This window comes from Sinohyriopsis cumingii, chromosome 2 (genome assembly GCF_028554795.1).
Source record: "Sinohyriopsis cumingii isolate HCF-2022 chromosome 2, ASM2855479v2, whole genome shotgun sequence".
In the NCBI taxonomy this organism is placed as follows: domain Eukaryota; kingdom Metazoa; phylum Mollusca; class Bivalvia; order Unionida; family Unionidae; genus Sinohyriopsis; species Sinohyriopsis cumingii.
The window spans coordinates 127,411,690-127,435,944 of record NC_142962.1 but is presented as its reverse complement, the minus strand read 5'-3'; the positions used below and the strand labels follow the sequence as shown (position 1 = coordinate 127,435,944).

The window sequence follows — 24,255 nt, the reverse complement described above, 5'->3', positions numbered from 1 at the left end:
GTAGTAGTAGTAGTATTTTTAAATATACCAATGGTTATTGTCTTTGAAAATATTTTAATGTAAGACACATATTCTTGCCTTTCTCTCAGTGTTGTTCCTTCAACATGACCAAAACACAACATCCCATTCAGATTTGAAAATTTTCTTTCCATAAGTTAACACATTGCATAAATTGTATAATTTGTCAACAGAATCTCAAAAAATTGGTTTCAGTAAATCTGGTTTCGTTTTTTTCCCCGCAATATCAACATCTACCTTCGGACATAAAATTAATAATGACTTTCTGGTACTTAAAGTGTGAATGTTAATTTTCACCTGTTGTCAGTTCAGATAATATTTTATTATTTACTCAGTTACTGTATCATAGATATAACGAGGTCCACTCATAAAATGTTAAACGTTCCAGTGAATAATTTAAACCCTGATTTTGCCGTTTTGTTTCTTGTACCATATACTATAGTGTTTTTCAAGATCAAAAGGGTGGCAAGTCTCTAGAAAGAAAAGTTGGAAATATTTACCTGGGAATGTGTGTGTCACCACATCCTCCTCTGAAGACAGTCCTTCTTTATCAATTATTTCTGAAAAAACATGTCCAAAACTGTCTGTCTTCTTTATGAAATATTTCCAAAATGGGTCCTAGATGGTTGTTCTCTTTATGACATATGTCCAAAACTGGATCAAAGAAGGTTGTCCTGTATATGAAATACTTCCAAAATGGGTCTAAAATGGTTGCCCTCTTCATGATCTATTTCCAAATGTTTCCAAGCAGATTGTCGTCTTGGAGAATATGAGGTGATCATTGGCATCATCACTCAGCTTTGGTTTCATTCACTCAGATTCAGTGTCATTCACTCTGATTCAGTATCATTCACTCTTAAAAGATATCATTCACTCTGATTTGGTATCATTCACTCTGACTGGTATCATTCACTCTGATCTGATATCATTCACTCTGACTGGTATCATTCACTCTGATTTGCTATCATTCACTCTGACTGGTATCATTCACTCTGATTTGGTATCATTCACTCTGACTGGTATCATTCACTCTGATTTGATATCATTCATTCTGATTTGGTATCATTCACTCTGACTGGTATCATTCACTCTGATCTAATATCATTCACTCTGACTGGTATCATTCATTCTGATCTGATATCATTCACTCTGACTGGTATCATTCACTCTGATTTGGTATCATTACTCTGACTGGTATCATTCACTCTGATTTAGTATCATTCACTCTGACTAGTATCATTCACTCTGATTTAGTATCATTCACTCTGACTGGTATCATTCACTCTGATTTGGTATCATTCACTCTGATCTGATATAATTTGCTCTGATTTGGTATCATTCACTCTGATTCAGTGTCATTCACTCTAATTTGATATCGTTCACTCTGATCTGATATCATTTGCTCTGATCTGGTAGCATTCACTTTGATTCAGTGTCATTCACTCTGATTTGGTATCATTTACTCTTAAAAGGTATAATTCACTTTTATTTGATATCATTCACTCTGATTTTGTATTATTCACTCTGATTTGATATCATTATGCTGATTTGGTGTCATTCACTCTAATTCATTGTCATTCACTTGGATTTTGGTATCATTCACTCTGATTTTGTATCATTCACTCTGATTTGATATCATTATGCTGATTTGGTGTCATTCACTCTAATTCATTGTCATTCACTTGGATTTTGGTATCATTCACTCTGATTTGGTATCATTCACTCAGATTCAGTGCCATTCACTCTGAGTCAGTGTCATTCACTCTGATTCAGTATCATTCACTCTTAAAAGATATCATTCACTCTGATTTGATATCATTCACTCTGATCTGATATCATTCACTCTGATCTGATATCATTCACTCTGATTTGATATCATTCACTCTGATTCAGCACATTCACTCTGAGTATCATTCACTCTTAAAAGATATAATTCACTCTGATTTGATATCATTCACTCTGATTTGGTATCATTCACTCTGACTGGAATCATTCACTCTGATTTGATATCATTCACTCTGATTTGGTATCATTCACTCTGACTGGTATCATTCACTCTGGTTTGATATCATTCACTCTGACTGGAATCATTCACTCTGATTTGGTATCATTCACTCTGACTAGAATCATTCACTCTGATTTGATATCATTCACTCTGATTTGATATCATTCACTCTGATTTGGTATCATTCACTCTGACTGGTATCATTCACTCTGATTTGATATCATTCACTCTGACTCAGTGTCATTCATTCTGATTCGGTATCATTCACTAATAAATTTCTTATTGTACCACTGTGCTTCTTTGTGTTTTTAAGAACGCAAAGTAACCTTCACTGTTTTCATTATTCTGGTCTCATTCATATTAATTCTTTGCTGGAATTATTGCTAATTTTCCTGTCTATAAGAATAACTTTAGATTATGTTTTTCTCTTAGGGCACATGCAGCCATAAAATGTGTATTTTCGTCGTCTTATATACACCAGCTCTTAAAAATAAATACCATATATAAAAATAAATACCATGTGAAGTTCTATGTGACTCCCTGTTATGCGTTGGGGTGGGGTGCTCCCAATATTTATTTGAATTACTGTGGAATTCCCACCCTGGCTCGTTTTTGTAGGAAGTGAAATTAGTGATAGAGAGAGGTAAAGCTCTGAGCCCCAGTCAGCAATACCGACAATTAAATTATTAGGAACACAAAGGTGAAATCCAAAAGAATAACAATTTAATACAAATTAAACAATATTAATTTCTCAACCAATCTACTTCCTCTCAACCATGTGACAACCTATTTCATCATGTGATTTTAGTGTGAGATGGCTTTCCCCTGTACTTGGTTTCTACTCATCTGAGTTTACTACGCCAATTGCTTTCCTCCTTCCGGCGTTCTCCGATTCTTCCTGTCCTCCTCCCCTTTTGTCTTCCTTTCTCCTCCTCCTTTTCTTTCTCTCTTTCCTTCAACGAGGCTTGTTCCCTGCCTAATTCTATTCTCTATTTCTCCTTCCAACATTCTCCGCCTATTTCTATCTGTCTCTTTGAGACTTGGGACTTGATTATTCTGTCCCCAAAAGCTTCCTACGAAAAACACAAGGACGTTAGCATTTGTGTTAGCCATCTCTCTCACACTAAATCAACAATTAATCAATCATCAGATCAAGGTTATCTACATCTTTGGTCACGCATTCATGCACATCGAAAAACACACACGTTCTTATAGAAACAACGTTGCAATAAGAGCGGTATCCTACTTATCATACAGAAATCACTAAATTGCGTCACATCAATATATATATTTCCTTAATCTCATTATTCTCGACAATATCACAATAATCTGACGCATTTCTGTACATTACACTCCCACAAGTGTACACAAATATTCAAATATTCATATTATTTAAATTTACACACTGCAGCCATTTTACAAGCTACCATTTAATTCACAATGGCAAAATCTAGAATATCACATGAATAAATACACTAGTTTACTACAAAGTAACTAAATAGCGAAATACAATATTAATTCTGACGAGCGAGCAATCTACATAAACATAGCTCATTTCTCAAGTATGCATGTAAATTAAACAATACAACAGTAATTCTACGTGCTAACAATTCTAGTAAGTAAATATACATACTGCACTTAATTACAGTTACAATGCCATAACATTCTGCAACAATTGAGCAAATAACTCGCTGACCTTTACGAAGCTTTCTGTCCTTAGAATGTTCTAAGAGTTTTCCCGCCAAATCACGAGTGGCTCCCTCGGAGTGAATTATATTCTGCTTTACCAGTACAACGGCTTACAAATCACTAATTCGTTATCAGTTCAAATGACTGTTAAGTTCTGATTCGAATTGATGGCCCCACCCTTCCTTGGTTCTGATTGGATATCAATTCTACCCCCAGTCGGTCCAGCTTAACAGACAAGCCTCAGGCCATCTGTCAAGCGGAGAGATTTACAATAGCATCGAGGGTCCTTTGTTCTTAGAACAAAGCTTCTAACATCTATATGCGAGCGATAACACCTAATGAAGGGTTCTTGTACAAACAAAATCGCCGTAACAGTGTAGGGTCGATATACTCATTGTGCTAACCCATTCCTTTGTTCCTGACTGACGTAATCACAGGCAGGCAAACGTGACATACCATATCTAAAAATAAATATCATATCTAATCAGCAGCAAATGCTTAAAATGTGTCATCTGTAGTTGGAAGATCTATAAGTGTGCAAAGCTTATTGAAGTGCAGAAATTGCTATTTGACCATATTAGTGTAACAAGTAGAATGTATTACATATTAGTATAACAAGTAGAAAACATTACCCATTGTAATTTAAAAAATGTTACAAAATCATTAATGAATGGAGGCAAAGTGTCAAAGAAATGGAAATATTCTTTAATCATTGGATTTCTCTTTAAATGGTTGTTACAATTATTGTTGTATATTAATGGAAACATTTGATAAAATAGAAGTTCAAGTGATATTTTTGCATGCCCCAGGCATGTGTGACAGTAAGATTCTTGCATGCCCCAGTCATATGTCACAGTCAAATTCTTGCATGGCCCAGGCATGTGTCACAGTCAAATTCTTGCATGGCCCAGACACATTGTGCCACAGTTATTGTAAAAACCACAATGTATATATTAGAAGTAATTTATTCTTTGGAGACCGGAGTGACTCAGTGGGATACATTTTTACTGAAAATTAGTATAAAGCTTAAAGGAGAAAGTAGCTGGACAGGCATTTAACCATGTATTTCCTTTAACAGGCACTTAACCATGCATTTCCTTTGACAGGCATTTAACCATGCAGTTCCTTTGACATGCATTTAACCATGCAGTTCCTTTGACAGGCATTTAACCATGTGTTTCCTTTGACATGCATCTAATCACATGGTTCCTTTGACAGGCATTTAACCATGTGTTTCCTTTGACATGCATTTAATCACATGGTTCCTTTGCAGGCATTTAACCATGTGTTTCTGTGCATAATGTATGTTATGAGCTTAGTCCGTGTATGCACAACATTTTGGTTATCTTTGGCAAATATGCTTGAAGTAAGGTCTACTCAGGTAACTCTCCATAATACTTTCTGGTTGTACACAGTGTAATCTATAGATCTCTATTTTCTGTGTCTTTCTACCTTTGAAAAAAGGAAAAAGGGAAAACAATACCCCTTTTTATATTTTAGATCACAGTTTGTGACTATACCTCACCGAATCTGAATGTTTTACTTGTAATGACCATGCAGTCAATATGCTTATGTGTTAGTAACTGTTCTTGTTCTCGAATGAAGTCACACACATCAGCAAACCAAGACTTTGGGAAGAAACATAATGCAGTTTGTAATTTTGAGCAGCTCAGATCTTCTTTCATTTTAATGGTAACTTTTGGGAATTAGGTTGGGGTAAATTTTATGGGAGAAATGGATTTTTAATCTGCACATAATGTTCTACAAAAGCCATGAAAATAACATTTTGCAGATTTGTTTCCATAATGGACCTTTAAACTGTAATGGGGCCCTGAGTGGCCGAGTAGTCTAAAGGTCTCCGTTATGGATCATTGCCATCTCACCTCTGTCTGCATGGGTTTGAGTCTAGGATTTGGCCAATGTGGGTATGTGAGAAAGCTTGCCAGTAGCTTCTCGTGGGTTGGTGGTTCTTCCTCCACCATTAATACTGGCCGCCATGCATAGCCTATCATGTGCTGAAAAATGGCATTAAACCCTACAACAACAACAATAAACTGTAACTTTTATAGCTGTCCCTTCCTATTATAACATTGGAATCAGAACATGTAAAATCATATAGATATGTACAGCCTTACTGCATCTCAGACATTCTTCCAATGTCCTAGGCAGCAGATTGGAGTGGGTTTCAGATCACCTAATCCCCCAGGGAGGGTGCTAAGACAGGTAATCTGTTTCATATATGTACATTATTTGTATATTGTTGGTGAGCATTTTGCATTTAGTTCATGACCACAAAGTTTTGCACCCATTATGCATTCCATTGAACCCATAATCATGAAACTCAGTGAGAAGTTGCATCTTGATGAGTACTACAATCTTATCACATAAAAGGTCAATGTGAACCATATTTCATGCTTCACTGGCTTTAGGGACCAGCCATTTCATTTTTTTGCATAAATGAGAGTGGGAGATTTTGTTTTATTTTAAAAACATGGATTACAAATAGCTTGAAAAAATCTATTCTCACTCTGATTTCTAGCACAAGCAACCTGAATATGTCCATTATCTCAGTTGAAAAAATGAATTATTTTAAGATAAAAGAATAAAATCTCAGCTTGCCCCTCCTCAGAAATGAAATGGTCTGTTCCTTAGCTAAAAGAATTTGTGCTCATTCATTATTCAGCCACTGTTAATCCTAGAATCATAATTTTATGCTGATATGCAAAGTGTTTGAATTTAGTTTGTGACCACATGAGATTCTGGCAGTCAGTATGCATACAGTTCTAAAATGTAGGTCAAGGTGGTCATGTAGGCACCTTTACTGAAATTAAAATAAATATTAATTGTTGTTCTAAAATGTAATATTAGAAGATTGTTTAATGCTCTGTGCCTTAAATGATATATAAAAATATTCCCGATGAATATTATTGATCGCTATGTGCTTTTACAGTGGTGGTTAGATACTAAACTAGGTCAAAAGAAGAGGATGTTTGGTCTATCATAGCAAATTGAAGGGTAGTACAAAAATTGTTTTTAACATTTGCTGCTTTCATTGTGACATCACTACGTGCAACATTCAGTTGGGTTTGTACTGGATCACACCTTTAGGTTGACCTGATCAAAAATGTCTATGTAATTTAACATTGATTTTGCCATATAATTGTTGTTGTCATAGTTGAGGGGTTTAATGCCATTTTTCAGCACACGATAGGCTATACATGGCGGCCAGTATTAATGGTGGAGGAAGAACCCAGGAAAACCCAGGAAAGAACCACCAGCCCACGAGAAGCTACTGGCAAGCTTTCTCACATACCCACATAGTCTGAACCCAAGGCTCGAACCCACACAGACAGAGGTAAGATGGCAATGATCCGTAGTGGTGAGCACTTTAGACCACTTTGCCACTCAGTGCCCCTGCCATATAATTGTCTGCAGGCATGTATATAATGGCCTTCCAAAGGACTATGGAAAATTGAGGATCTAAATAAAATGAACATGTATGATCAAAGTCTAAAAAAATGTGGCACCCATTACTGAAATGATTCTGAACATCTGCATAACCCTGTATGACTTTTACTAAACCTAGAATCATACAACTTCATGATGGGATGCATCTTGTTAGTGCTATTGTCCTTATTGGAAAAGAGGTCAATGTGATCTATATTTGATATTCTAAGTAGCATTATTGAAATATTATGTCTTAAGTTCATTTCTTGGGTGCTGTTCATGTTTGAACCATGAAACTTTATCTCTACTAGAATAATTCCCTTGCAACCATAGAAGGTTACTGTTACCTACCTTGTATGCTTTACAAACATGGGTTTTTGTTCTTAGAACATGACCACCAGGATTTTTGCATGTCATATAGTGTATATCCAAAGAAGGTCTTTTCTGCCCACTGCAGTTGAAATAGCAAGAAATGTGTTTATTCACTGGTAAATTTTCCATAGCAATGACTATACATTGTATATTGTGTTAAGCAACTGTCATCTGGTTAAGTGTGTATTCTACAGGTGAATGAGCAAGTATTAAAAGATGGACAGCATGCATTTTATGTGATGTTTCAGCTGTAGTGGCTAATCAAGGTAGTCGGTGATGCATGAACAATGTTTGTAATATGGATCATACTGGCTGTTACTCCAGTGTTTCTCTTGTGACTTCCACTCAGTAAAGTCTGACTTCTACCGATGGACTATGTTAATAACTTCCAAAGCAAATTTTATAAACAATGATGTTTTACATTTATGACTATAATCTATCTACATAGTCTTGACTCATCAGTTCATGGGGATTAAAAGCAACTTGCATGTCAAGACTTATTATTAACATTGTTATTTTAATAAGAAATATTTTTCAGTTCAATATCTGCTTTTAATCAGCTAATTAAAGTACCTATGCTGTGATATTATACAAAAGAATGCTCATTTCTTATCATATCTTGTATACCATGTCACAGGGGCCAATATTTCATAGGTCAAGATCATTTTGAATTCATTTCTGCATGATAGTTATTGTTTACAATGGTTGCTTGAATTTATTAGTGTAAGTGTAGGAACTGATTAGTAATTGTGTGGAATTATTTGTGTAATTGTAGTTGTTAGTGTAATTGATTATGTTTTGAAAGCAAATTTTATTTCATGATGATTTATTTATAATGGAAAATCACAGACTGACTATTTGATATCTAATTTGTACATTTAATACTACCTAGCAGAAGTGAGAAAACTAAAACTGCCTTGAAGGTATAGGGGGTTTCACGGTTGCAACGGAGTTACTGGTCGTAGCGCCTAAAATGACCTCCCTTAGCTCCAATGCGCATGCCCACACAAAATTTTCAGTTCCAGATAGTTCACCGTTCTACACTTGGTTAGCGAAACATAAAGTCAGCAAAGGAAGGAATCTTAGCTGTACTACAGATCATTATGGTTAAACCAATCAATCAATTATATATGTCAAACATCTTTTATTCATACTAGGAGAATAATTATTGACATTAAATCAGATAATTAGATTCAGTGTCTATACTTACATTATATCAGTTAATTAAGTAATATTTACTTTCCATACTTAATTGATATCAAATAATTAAATTAAAAAAACTGTCCATACCTGATATTATAGATTCATTATCCATAATTTCATATACATTTGTAGGACTATTTCACTAGTCTATTCATCAGGACCCACTACAGTGTATCCATGTCTAATAGCTTTAGTCTAATCATCAAGACCTACTGCAGTGTGCCCATTTCAAATAGTCTATTCAACAGGACCCACTGCATGTATTCATTTCTAATAGCTCTAGTCTATCATGAGTTTTCACATGGTTTAGTTTACTGTTATGGTATTTAACATAATTAAATGTCACTACTTCTTGCTGACATTTTACATATGTTTAAAACTTTTAAAACAGCCTGAATGCTGCAAAAAGTGGATTGTAAGTTGTAATGAGAATTCTAAGAATGTGATACTCATTTCAGTAGGTCATTGATGTTTTGCATGATTTCAACAGTGAGAGATTATAGTACACCACTCCTTCATTGACCCTGCACAAATAATCACCCACCCACTTATAACATGATAATACCTTTGAATCCAAAATATAGAGTTTGACAATGACAATGTGAGATCTTTTTGCATCCAAAATATAGAGAGTTTGACAATGACAACGTGAGACCATTTTGCTTAAGTTCAGTCATGGTTAAGACACAGTTTTACATACTGAACATCAAATATTCATACACTTTAAATGCCGACATGTCCTATTACCTTGTGCTATTATTGTTGAATGAAAGAGAAATAGATTAATTTAACAGCATATAAGTGTTATACTGACACACATGACTGCTGAATTGTGTGCTGAATGACTGAGGCACTTGGAACATAGTAAAACCAAAATGCTAAAAGAGAAACATTTGTGAATAACTCTATTTACTGTAGTTCATATAAAAACCAGGACCCATACATTTTCTGCAAACCATTTTATTGTATAGTACATAATGCTTTTGACATCAAAATATGTTTTGTAAAACTGATCAAGAAATAAAAGCCCATTCAAGTTGCAATTTACACTCAAAAACAGGTGGTTGAATAGATGATTATTCGACTGTGGAACCACCTTGATTACCCTAATTATTTTGTTGATTAACTAAACCTGTCATCAATGGGCAGCATTAAAAACAGCTGACATGCTTAACAAATCACAATAATACATTTTCTTAAACAGAGTGGTTAGTGTCACAAGTTCTGGTCATCTGTTTTATTTAATGGCAGATTCTTCCATGGTGACCTCATTTTGATGTAGTTATTATGGTATTCATACCTATAGTAGCATTAAAAATAACCATACTGTGATTAAATTCCTGAATTAGTCTGTGTGATTGGTTCATTTGCATGTTTGGCAGAATCCTTACCATATTTGGAGTTGTGGTGTCAAGCTTGTTTAAAGTATTTTTTAAATTGAATATGACTTATCTGTCATTTTTGCTATGGTGAGATAATTGTAATAGATGTAAATCATTTCAGTGATACATTCTATTACCACAAACAATCTTTGCACTATGAATCAGTTTCAGTATCAGAACCCCTCCAGTCAGCAGTTGAATACATTATTAAAATCTGGGTCATGATCACGGTTATTCATAGTGATGATATAATTGATTTAGTTATCACTTTTTATCCATTCAAACAGATTACAGAAAGCAAAATGATTTCTGCCACTTTACATGAGCTTTCCAAGAGTTTTACAGATATTAATGCCACTATGTCACTGGGGATATTTGGGTACAATACACTATATCACTGGAGATAATTTAGAACTGTACATTATATCATTGGGGATATTTGGGTACTATGCACTATATCACAAGGGATATTTTGATACTACACACTATATCACTGGAGATAATTTGGAACTCAACACTGTATCATATGGGATATTTGGGTAGTATGCACTGTATCATGGGGGATAGTTGTGTACTATACACTATATCATTGGGTATATTTGGGTGCTATACACTATATCACGGGATATTTGGGTACTATACACTATATCACAGGGATATTTGGGTACTGTAAACTATATCTTGGGGGATATTTGGGAACTGTATACTATATCACCGGGGATATTTGGGTACTATACACTATATCACAGGGGATATTTTGGTAGTATACACTATATCACAGGTTATAGTTGGGTACTATACATTATATCACGGGATATATGGGTACTATACACTATTTCACTGGGGATATTTGGGTACTATACACTATATCACTGGGGATATTTGGGTACTATACACTATCTCATTGGGGATATTTGGGAACTGTACACTATATCACTGGGGATATTAGGGTACTTTATCACAGGGAATATTTGGGAACTGTACACTATATCACTGGGGATATTTTGGTACCATATATCATAATGGCAGTACATGTAAATGAACAGACTGAAATAGTTAAGAACATGTAGAAACTGCATCCATATTTTGTTTTTAGCAAAAACAATGAAACATTATCAATCAGGTATTTATTATTGGCAAACTTGGGTACAATGCAATCTAGTATACCTATTCATGCAATCTAGTATACCTAATCCCACTTCTGTCCAGCATTGAACTTTCCTGGTGCATGAATACGTAATCATAGCTGCATAGATTTTAATTAGCCTGACAAAATATTGGGGAAAAAATATTTGGGAAAAATTGTAATTTTCACTAGCACATAAATTATCAGTCCAGAATAATTATTTTTCTTATTATCCTTGATATTTACAAAGATAATGTACTCAGCAGCTTGACTGGCTTTATTTTGACAGTTGTTGAGGACTGCGTTGTCCTTTGAAGTGGTTATGCTAATTGTCTCCAGACTTTTACAGTACTTGAGAGATGCCAAAATCAAGTGTCATTCATGTGTAGGGTGTACATAATTCCTTGTTATAATCACAAACAATAAACAATTCCTAAGTTTTTCCAGTAGCATAATTTGTGTGTTTTTCTTATTTTCTTGTGCCTTTATATTTGAAAAGAAATTTTAAATTTTAATTAAATGTTTAATTTATAATCTTTTTTCATTTTCCGGTCAATTTTTTTTCAATCCAGATGTGGTGTTCTGAGAATTCGACATTCCCACATGCTATATTTGTTATTAGAGACTGAAAGTTTAATTTTCAAAAGTGTGGACAGGCCAAGGATTGTTTTTGAAAATGCATTCTGACCCCTAAATAGCTTGAAAAAATCTTGCTCAGACTTGTAGAAAGAAAAAGAAGTAATCCTGTCAATCTTATTAGTCGATTTCAACGTGTAATCAGTATTTTGAGGTTGATGCAACAATATTGATGGATTTGGATTTGGTGGTTTGTTGGTGTAATTCTAGTAATATAGATTGTTAGTTCATTTGTGTTTATTTTGTTGCCCTGATCTTGAAATGGGGGCATCTTTAACTCAACTTTATTAATGCTCAAATTTGTGTTTACTGCATGTCATCTTGATTTATTTGAAAAACCTTTCATTAATTTATGGAATTTAATCAATTAAAGTTTTATGTAGAACAATGGAGATCAATAATCTCATGACTTATTTGCCAACAAAAGAGGTATTAGCACATCCCATAACATTTGTCTTTCTTACTCTCCTCATGCCCTCGCTTATGCCTTGGTTTATGGTTATGGACGCCGTTTCATGCAAGTTGATGAAAGAGAGGTGTATAAAACTGAAAGTATTCAAAATTCTATTTTATCCATCCTCCTACATCTTCCTTGTTTTTTTTTATGATTTAAATTGTATTGGATATAATTTGCATTAGAAATGGACATTTTTGTATGCCTCATTAAATAAACTTTAATCATGGGCTGCTCTTGGAGAATAATCTTTGACTAAATTGGGGGTTTAATGTATTGCATTTGGACTGCTCCTAATCTAATGTTTATCTGCACTTGAATGCCTTCTAGAAACAAATTCATGGCTGTGAGAGAGAGCAGACAGCTGAATTTGTAATCTGTTAACTTTGTTGAAGTTTCTAGAATAGAGCCTAACCTTTTGTCTAATAACATTTTTGTATCATGTATTACTGTATGTCTGGACTTTATCACCATGCATTATTATTATGAATCAGTCCTTAACAGGAAGGTTGGTTTTATTGCAAGTTCAGCATCATGTATGTTAACATAGAACATGAAATATCTTCCAATCAGATCCCTACGGGGGGGGTGTGTGCTGTTGTGCAACAGTTCATATGTGTCAACTTTGAGAATATCTCACTTTATATTGACAAATATTTTAATTCATCTTTGAAAAAGTCACATGTTGGCTACTGAGACAAAGTTACCTTGGGAATAATGATTTTGCCTATTTGAAAATATTATTGGATAAATATGTGTATTTAAAAAAAATGATTAATAACAATGATTTATCACTTAACTGAGATAATTATCAACAATGGCAACATATAAAATAAATTAATTATGTTACTAACCTAATGTACTCAGATGTTTTTGTCCCATCTACACTTTTTGCTAGGCACAGAAGAACATTTTGAACTTGTGTATTTCCATCAATCTGTCAGATTAGTGTTTGCATTTTTGTGTATTTCCATCAATCTGTCAGATTAGTGTTTGCATTTTTGTGTATTTCCATCAATCTGTCAGATTAGTGTTTGCATTTTTGTGTATTTCCATCATCCTGTCAGATTAGTGTTTGCATTTTTGTGTATTTCCATCAATCTGTCAGATTAGTGTTTGCATTTTTGTGTATTTCCATCAATCTGTCAGATTAGTGTTTGCATTTTTGTGTATTTCCATCAATCTGTCAGATTAGTGTTTGCATTTTTGTGTATTTCCATCATCCTGTCAGATTAGTGTTTGCATTTTTGTGTATTTCCATCAATCTGTCAGATTAGTGTTTGCATTTTTGTGTATTTCCATCAATCTGTCAGATTAGTGTTTGCATTTTTGTGTATTTCCATCAATCTGTCAGATTAGTGTTTGCATTTGTGTGTTTTCATCAATCTGTCATATTAGTGTTTGCATTTGGTTTTGTTGGATAATATTGTGGTGGTGCATTTACATAAACATGTATGTATTACCATGCTGTCAAAGAGCGGGGTGGGGTGGGGGGTGCTATACACCACATTATCCAAAAAGTGCAAGGGGCTATGCTCCAGTCTATCAAAGATGGGGGGGGGAGATATTGGATTGCTCCCAATGTAATCAAAGCTAGACACATGTAACTTATAGTCCTGTGTTTGCAGAGTATATGTAATATCCTGAACTCCCCCAACACAATCAAAGCTCAACATGGCATAGTCCTATGTGTGTAGGTTATGCCATCTCTGCAATTTTGATCCTGTCCTGGGGTTTGGGGGGTTATGGCATGGAGTTTGGAGTTAAGGTTGTGTCCTGGGTTACAGGGTTATTGTTGTGTCCTGGTTGTTTAAGTTGTTGTTGTGGGGTTTAACGCCATTTTTCAGCACACAATAGGCTATACATGGTGGCCAGTATTAATGATGGAGGAAGAACCCAGGAAAACCCCAGAAAGAACCACCGACCCACAAGAAGCTACTGACAAACTTTCTCACATACCCACATAGGCCGAACCCAAGGCTCAAACCCACACAGATGGCAATGATCCGTAGTGGTGACCACTTTGCCACTCGGGGCCCCTGCCATATAATTGTCTGCAGGCGTGTATATAATGGCCTTCCAAATGACTATGGAAGTATGAGGATCCAGATAAAATGAATAATATGTATGATCAAATTCTAAAAGATGTGGCACCCATTACTGAAATAATTCTGAACATCTGCATAACCCTGTATGACTTTTACTAAACCTAGAATCATAAAACTTCATGATGGGATGCATCTTGTTAGTGCTATTGTCCTTATTGGAAAAGAGGTCAATGTGATCTATATTTTATATTCCAGTAGCATCATTGAACTATTTTGTCTTAATTTCATTTCTTGGGTGCTGTTCATGTTTGAAGCATGAAACTTTATCTCTACTAGAATAATTCCCTTGCAACCAAAGAAGGTTACTGTTACCTACCTTGTATGCTTTACTAACATGGGTATTTGTTCTTAGAACATGACCACCAGGATTTTTGCATGTTATATAGTGTATATCCAAAGAAGGTCTTTTCTGCCCACTGCAGTTGAAATAGCAAGAAATATGTTTATTCACTGGTAAATTTTCCATAGCAGTGACTATACATTGTATATTGTGTTAGGCAACTGTCATCTGGTTAAGTGTGTATTGTACAGGTGAATGAGCAAGTATTAAAAGATGGACAGCATGCATTTTATGTGATGCTTCAGCTGTAGTGGCTAATCAAGGTAGTCGGTGATGCATGAACAATGTTTGTAATATGGATCATACTGGCTGTTACTCCAGTGTTTCTCTTGTGACTTCCACTCAGTAAAGTCTGACTTCTACCGATGGACTATGTTAATAACTTCCAAAGCAAATTTAATAAACAATGATGTTTTACATTTATGACTATAATCTATCTACATAGTCTTGACTCATCAATTCTTGGGGATTAAAAACAATTTGCATGTCAAGACTTATTATTAACATTGTTATTTTAATAAGAAATATTTTTCAGTTCAATATCTGCTTTTAATCAGCTAATTAAAGTACCTATGCTGTGATATTATACAAAAGAATGCTCATTTCTTATCATATCTTGTATACCATGTCACAGGGGCCAATATTTCATAGGTCAAGATCATTTTGAATTCATTTCTGCATGATAGTTATTGTTTACAATGGTTGCTTGAATTTATTAGTGTAATTGTAGGAATTGATTAGTAATTATGTGGAATTATTTGTGTAATTGTATTTGTTAGTGTAATTGATTATGTTTTGAAAGCAAATTTTATTTTATGATGGTTTATTTATAATGGAAAATCATAGACTGACTATTTGATATCTAATTTGTACATTTAATACTACCTAGCAGAAGTGAGAAAACTAAAACTGCCTTGAAGGTATAGGGGGTTTCACAGTTGCAACGGAGTTACTGGTCGTAGCGCCTAAAATGACCTCCCTTAGCTCCAATGCGCATGCCCACACAAAATTTTCAGTTCCGGATAGTTCACCGTTCTACACTTGGTTAGCGAAACATAAAGTCAGCAAAGGAAGGAATCTTAGCTGTACTACAGATCATTATGGTTAAACCAATCAATCAATTATATATGTCAAACATCTTTTATTCATACTAGGAGAACAATTATTGACATTAAATCAGATAATTAGATTCAGTGTCTATACTTACATTATATCAGTTAATTAAGTAATATTTACTTTCCATACTTAATTGATATCAAATAATTAAATTAAAAAAACTGTCCATACCTGATATTATAGATTCATTATCCATAATTTCATATACATTTGTAGGACTATTTCACTAGTCTATTCATCAGGACCCACTGCAGTGTATCCATGTCTAATAGCTTTAGTCTAATCATCAGGACCTACTGCAATGTGCCCATTTCTAATAGTCTATTCAACAAGACCCACTGCATGTATTCATTTCTAATAGCTCTAGTCTATCATGAGCTTTCACATGGTTCAGTTTACTGTTATGGTATTTAACATAATTAAATGTCACTACTTCTTGCTGACATTTTACATATGTTTAAAACTTTTAAAACAGCCTGAATGCTGCAAAAAGTGGATTGTAAGTTGTAATGAGAATTCTAAGAATGTGATACTCATTTCAGTAGGTCATTGATGTTTTGCATGATTTCAACAGTGAGAGATTATAGTACACCACTCCTTCATTGACCCTGCACAAATAATCACCCACCCACTTATAACATGATAATACCTTTGAATCCAAAATATAGAGAGTTTGACAATGACAACGTGAGACCTTTTTGCATCCAAAATATAGAGAGTTTGACAATGACAACGTGAGACCATTTTGCTTAAGTTCAGTCATGGTTAAGACACAGTTTTACATACTGAACATCAAATATTCATACACTTTAAATGCCGACATGTCCTATTACCTTGTGCTATTATTGTCGAATGAAAGAGAAATAGATTAATTTAACAGCATATAAGTGTTATACTGACACACATGACTGCTGAATTGTGTGCTGAATGACTGAGGCACTTGGAACATAGTAAAACCAAAATGCTAAAAGAGAAACATTTGTGAATAACTCTATTTACTGTAGTTCATATAAAAACCAGGACCCATACATTTTCTGCAAACCATTTTATTGTATAGTACATAATGCTTTTGACATCAAAATATGTTTTGTAAAACTGATCAAGAAATAAAAGCCCATTCAAGTTGCAATTTACACTCAAAAACAGGTGGTTGAATAGATGATTATTCGACTGTGGAACCACCTTGATTACCCTAATTATTTTGTTGATTAACTAAACCTGTCATCAATGGGCAGCATTAAAAACAGCTGACATGCTTAACAAATCACAATAATACATTTCCTTAAACAGAGTGGTCAGTGTCACAAGTTCTGGTCATCTGTTTTATTTAATGGCAGATTCTTCCATGGTGACCTCATTTTGATGTAGTTATTATGGTATTCATACCTATAGTAGCATTAAAAATAACCGTACTGTGATTAAATTCCTGAATTAGTCTGTGTCATTGGTTCATTTGCATATTTGGCAGAATCCTTACCATATTTGGAGTTGTGGTGTCAAGCTTGTTTAAAGTATTTTTTAAGTTGAATATGACTTATCTGTCATTTTTGCTATGGTGAGATAATTGTAATAGATGTAAATCATTTCAGTGATACATTCTATTACCACAAACAATCTTTGCACTATGAATCAGTTTCAATATCAGAACCCCTCCAGTCAGCAGTTGAATACATTATTAAAATCTGGGTCATGATCACGGTTATTCATAGTGATGATATAATTGATTTAGTTATCACTTTTTATCCATTCAAACAGATTACAGAAAGCAAAATGATTTCTGCCACTGTACATGGGCTTTCCCAGAGTTTTACAGATATTAATGCCACTCTGTCGCTGGGGATATTTGGGTACAATACACTATATCACTGGAGATAATTTAGAACTGTACATTATATCATTGGGGATATTTGGGTACTATGCACTATATCACAAGGGATATTTTGATACTACACACTATATCACTGGAGATAATTTGGAACTCTACACTGTATCATATGGGATATTTGGGTAGTATGCACTGTATCATGGGGGATAGTTGTGTACTATACACTATATCATTGGGTATATTTGGGTGCTATACACTATATCACGGGATATTTGGGTACTATACACTATATCACAAGGGATATTTGGGTACTGTAAACTATATCTTGGGGGATATTTGGGAACTGTATACTATATCACCGGGGATATTTGGGTACTATACACTATATCACAGGGGATATTTTGGTAGTATACACTATATCACAGGTTATAGTTGGGTACTATACATTATATCATGGGATATATGGGTACTATACACTATTTCACTGGGGATATTTGGGTACTATACACTATATCACTGGGGATATTTGGGTACTATACACTATCTCATTGGGGATATTTGGGAACTGTACACTATATCACTGGGGATATTAGGGTACTTTATCACAGGAAATATTTGGGAACTGTACACTATATCACTTGGGATATTTTGGTACCATTTATCATAATGGCAGTACATGTAAATGAACAGACTGAAATAGTTAAGAACATGTAGAAACTGCATCCATATTTTGTTTTTAGCAAAAACAATGAAACATTATCAATCAGGTATTTATTATTGGCAAACTTGGGTACAATGCAATCTAGTATACCTATTCATGCAATCTAGTATACCTAATCCCACTTCTGTCCAGCATTGAACTTTCCTGGTGCATGAATACGGAATCATAGCTGCATAGATTTTAATTAGCCTGACAAAATATTTGGGAAAAAACATTTGGGAAAAATTGTAATTTTCACTAGCACATAAATTATCAGTCCAGAATAATTATTTTTCTTATTATCCTTGATATTTACAAAGATAATGTACTCAGCAGCTTGACTGGCTTTATTTTGACAGTTGTTGAGGACTGTGTTGTCCTTTGAAGTGGTTATGCTAATTGTCTCCAGACTTTTACAGTACTTGAGAGATGCCAAAATCAAGTGTCATTCATGTGTAGGGTGTACATAATTCCTTGTTATAATCACAAACAATAAACAATTCCTAAGTTTTTCCAGTAGCATAATTTGTGTGTTTTTCTTATTTTCTTGTGCCTTTATATTTGAAAAGAAATTTTAAGTTTTAATTAAATATTTAATGTATAATCTTTTTTCATTTTCCGGTCAATTTTTTTTCAATCCAGATGTGGTGTTCTGAGAATTCGACATTCCCACATGCTGTATTTGTTATAAGAGACTGAAAGTTTAATTTTCAAAAGTGTGGACAGGACAAGGATTGTTTTTGAAAATGCATTCTGACCCCTAAATAGCTTGAAAAAATCTTGCTCAGACTTGTAGAAAGAAAAAGAAGTAATCCTGTCAATCTTATTAGTCGATTTCAACGTGTAATCAGTATTTTGAGGTTGATGCAACAATATTGATGGATTTGGATCTGGTGGTTTGTTGGTGTAATTCTAGTAATATAGATTGTTAGTTCATTTGTGTTTATTTTGTTGCCCTGATCTTGAAATGGGGGCATCTTTAACTCAACTTTATTAATGCTCAAATTTGTGTTTACTGCATGTCATCTTGATTTATTTGAAAAACCTTTCATTAATTTATGGAATTTAATCAATTAAAGTTTTATGTAGAACAATGGAGATCAATAATCTCATTACTTATTTGTCAACAAAAGAGGTATTAGCACATCCCGTAACATTTGTCTTTCTTACTCTCCTCATGCCCTCGCTTATGCCTTGGTTTATGGTTATGGACGCCGTTTCATGCAGGTTGATGAAAAGAGAGGTGTATAAAACTGAAAGTATTCAAAATTCTATTTTATCCATCCTCCTACATCTTCCTTGTTTTTTTATGATTTAAATTGTATTGGATATAATTTGCATTAGAAATGGACATTTTTGTATGCCTCATTAAATAAACTTTAATCATGGGCTGCTCTTGGAGAATAATCTTTGACTAAATTGGGGGTTTAATGTATTGCATTTGGACTGCTCCTAATCTAATGTTTATCTGCACTTGAATGCCTTCTAGAAACAAATTCATGGCTGTGAGAGAGAGCAGACAGCTGAATTTGTAATCTGTTAACTTTGTTGAAGTTTCTAGAATAGAGCCTAACCTTTTGTCTAATAACATTTTTGTATCATGTATTACTGTATGTCTGGACTTTATCACCATGCATTATTATTATGAATCAGTCCTTAACAGGAAGGTTGGTTTTATTGCAAGTTCAGCATCATGTATGTTAACATAGAACATGAAATATCTTCCAATCAGATCCCTACTGGGGGGGGGGTGTGCTGTTGTGCAACAGTTCATATGTGTCAACTCTGAGAATATCTCACTTTATATTGACAAATATTTTAATTCATCTTTGAAAAAGTCACATGTTGGCTACTGAGACAAAGTTACCTTGGGAATAATGATTTTGCCTATTTGAAAATATTATTGGATAAATATGTGCATTTAAAAAAAATGATTAATAACAATGATTTATCACTTAACTGAGATAATTATCAACAATGGCAACATATAAAATAAATTAATTATGTTACTAACCTAATGTACTCAGATGTTTTTGTCCCAACTACACTTTTTGCTAGGCACAGAAGTACATTTGAACTTGTGTATTTCCATCAATCTGTCAGATTAGTGTTTGCATTTTTGTGTATTTCCATCAATCTGTCAGATTAGTGTTTGCATTTTTGTGTATTTCCATCAATCTTTCAGATTAGTGTTTGCATTTTTGTGTATTTCCATCAATCTGTCAGATTAGTGTTTGCATTTTTGTGTATTTCCATCATCCTGTCAGATTAATGTTTGCAGTTTTGTGTATTTCCATCAATCTGTCAGATTAGTGTTTGCATTTTTGTGTATTTCCATCAATCTGTCAGATTAGTGTTTGCATTTGTGTATTTCCATCAATCTGTCATATTAGTGTTTGCATTTGGTTTTGTTGGATAATATTGTGGTGGTGCATTTACATAAACATGTATGTATTACCATGCTGTCAAAGAGCGGGGTGGGGTGGGGGGTGCTATACACCACATTATCCAAAAAGTGCAAGGGGCTATGTTCCAGTCTATCAAAGATGGGGGGGGATATTGGATTGCTCCCAATGTAATCAAAGCTAGACACATGTAACTTATAGTCCTGTGTTTGCAGAGTATATGTAATATCCTGAACTCCCCCAACACAATCAAAGCTCAACATGGCATAGTCCTATGTGTGTAGGTTATGCCATCTCTGCAATTTTGATCCTGTCCTGGGGTTTGGGGGGTTATGGCATGGAGTTTGGAGTTAGGGTTGTGTCCTGGGTTACAGGGTTATTGTTGTGTCCTGGTTGTTTAAGTTGTTGTTGTGGGGTTTAACACCATTTTTCAGCACACAATAGGCTATACATGGTGGCCAGTATTAATGATGGAGGAAGAACCCAGGAAAACTCCAGAAAGAACCACCGACCCACGAGAAGCTACTGACAAACTTTCTCACATACCCACATAGGCCGAACCCAAGGCTCAAACCCACACAGATGGCAATGATCCGTAGTGGTGACCACTTTGCCACTCGGGGCCCCTGCCATATAATTGTCTGCAGGCGTGTATATAATGGCCTTCCAAATGACTATGGAAGTATGAGGATCCAGATAAAATGAATAATATGTATGATCAAATTCTAAAAAATGTGGCACCCATTACTGAAATAATTCTGAACATCTGCATAACCCTGTATGACTTTTACTAAACCTAGAATCATAAAACTTCATGATGGGATGCATCTTGTTAGTGCTATGTCCTTATTGGAAAAGAGGTCAATGTGATCTATATTTTATATTCCAGTAGCATTATTGAACTATTTTGTCTTAATTTCATTTCTTGGGTGCTGTTCATGTTTGAAGCATGAAACTTTATCTCTACTAGAATAATTCCCTTGCAACCAAAGAAGGTTACTGTTACCTACCTTGTATGCTTTACTAACATGGGTATTTGTTCTTAGAACATGACCACCAGGATTTTTGCATGTTATATAGTGTATATCCAAAGAAGGTCTTTTCTGCCCACTGCAGTTGAAATAGCAAGAAATATGTTTATTCACTGGTAAATTTTCCATAGCAATGACTATACATTGTATATTGTGTTAGGCAACTGTCATCTGGTTAAGTGTGTATTGTACAGGTGAACGAGCAAGTATTAAAAGATGGACAGCATGCATTTTATGTGATGCTTCAGCTGTAGTGGCTAATCAAGGTAATCGGTGATGCATGAACAATGTTTGTAATATGGATCATACTGGCTGTTACTCCAGTGTTTCTCTTGTGACTTCCACTCAGTAAAGTCTGACTTCTACCGATGGACTATGTTAATAACTTCCAAAGAAAATTTTATAAACAATGATGTTTTACATTTATGACTATAATCTATCTACATAGTCTTGGCTCATCAATTCTTGGGGATTAAAAGCAATTTGCATGTCAAGACTTATTATTAACATTGTTATTTTAATAAGAAATATTTTTCAGTTCAATATCTGCTTTTAATCAGCTAATTAAAGTACCTATGCTGTGATATTATACAAAAGAATGCTCACTTCTTATCATATCTTGTATACCATGTCACAGGGGCCAATATTTCATAGGTCAAGATCATTTTGAATTCATTTCTGCATGATAGTTATTGTTTACAATGGTTGCTTGAATTTATTAGTGTAATTGTAGGAACTGATTAGTAATTGTGTGGAATTATTTGTGTAATTGTATTTGTTAGTGTAATTGGTTATGTTTTGAAAGCAAATTTTATTTTATGATGGTTTATTTATAATGGAAAATCATAGACTGACTATTTGATATCTAATTTGCACATTTAATACTACCTAGCAGAAGTGAGAAAACTAAAACTGCCTTGAAAGTATATAAATATTCTTTTTTTGTCTTGATGCAAGGCATAGACAAGACATAGGTGTCTGATGGCATTGCTGTCAAAATGCCAGTAACAAGTCTGTCTGTTTGCTGTGGCCGAGATACACCTCAAGTAATACAAATAAAAGTCCTATCACTAACCTCTTAATGCTGAGTGCCTAGTGAGGCACCTGTTTGTAACATTTTTTAAGTCTTTATTATGACTCAGCTGGGGTTCAAACCCATGACCTCCTGCATCCAAGGCAGATGTTTTAACCACCAGGCCACAAATTATTTTGTGTTAAGCTGTTATTATTCAAGCAACTCCATTCAGTAGACTTTCACCGTTTTCATTTCATAGCATTATACTGATAAAATCTCACACTAGTTGGATTTTCCATTGAGTCATTTAAAGGAGTTATGGCCCCAGATTGCACTTTCTCATAACTGGTTTCCTCAACATAACTTTACTCAGGATTATGATATTTCTATTAACCCAATTTCGCATTCAAATTTACATTTATAAATCCTTGAGTGAGTTTCATTTCAATTGTTCATTGTCAGTTTGGGGAGTTTGGCCCTGATTGCCATCCTCCATTTTGAAATGTTAAATTCTGCAGCATAACCTGACCAAGGATTGGGGTAGGAGGTATATAGTGTCCACTGTTTACCATGTCCCTCCATCCCGTCCTATCCCATCATGTTACATTCATCATCAATTTCATTTGCACTCAATAAATCTTTAAGGACTTCATTAAAACCATTTTAATATGATAGTTTGAATTTTAGAATCACTTAATTATTTACTGTCAAGCCAGATTCTTCACATTATGTTGTATATACTGTAATATATTGTACATACCAGATAGAAGGCCTCATGGTAGATTAGTTCTGTAACTAACCAAGTTACCTTCTTGAAATAAAGTCTTTATTATTATTATTAGGTTTAACATTATGAAGACTCTAGGACAAGCTGGGTTTCACTGCTTTTAGAAAGTTTTTGGAGCTAAAAGGCCTATGTTTTACTTGGAGTAGAATTTTACCCATCAAATGAATTACATGCATGCTTGGGCATCATTGTTGTATGAATACATTTTGAGTTTGTTCCATACAATCAGCATTAGGCAGAACATATTATATCATTATATTGTATGGGGTCCCCGAGTGGCCGAGTGGTCTAAAGCGCTCACATTCCGGATCACTGCCATCTCACCTCTGTCTGCATGGGTTCAAGTCCAAGGTTCAGCTCATGGGTACGTGGGAAAGCCTGCCAGTAGCTTCTCATGGGTCGGTGGTTCTTCCCTGTGTTTTCCTGAGTTCTTCCTCCACCTGTTATACTGGCCGCCATGTATAGCCTATCTTGTGCTGAAAAATGGCATTAAACCCTAGAACATCAACATCAACATCATTATATTGTATGTTGGTCTAATCATCTATTCATCTTTCTTTCATCAATTTTGCTTCCACACAATAATTTCAGTTGTC

The 24,255-nt window shown here is 34.5% G+C and overlaps 1 protein-coding gene and 1 long non-coding RNA gene across 3 annotated transcripts in view; one reads left to right on the top strand and one right to left on the bottom strand.

Annotated features, from left to right (window-relative positions):
- LOC149805789 (uncharacterized) overlaps positions 1–24,255 on the top strand; it is a 253,443-nt gene that overhangs the window by 95,505 nt on the left and 133,683 nt on the right. The window lies entirely within an intron of this gene.
- On the bottom strand, positions 2,555–8,937 carry LOC149805790 (uncharacterized). Its single transcript, XR_016415006.1, has 2 exons — positions 8,822–8,937; positions 2,555–3,096 (listed from the first exon to the last, which is right to left on the bottom strand). It is a non-coding gene; the product is annotated as an uncharacterized LOC149805790 (long non-coding RNA).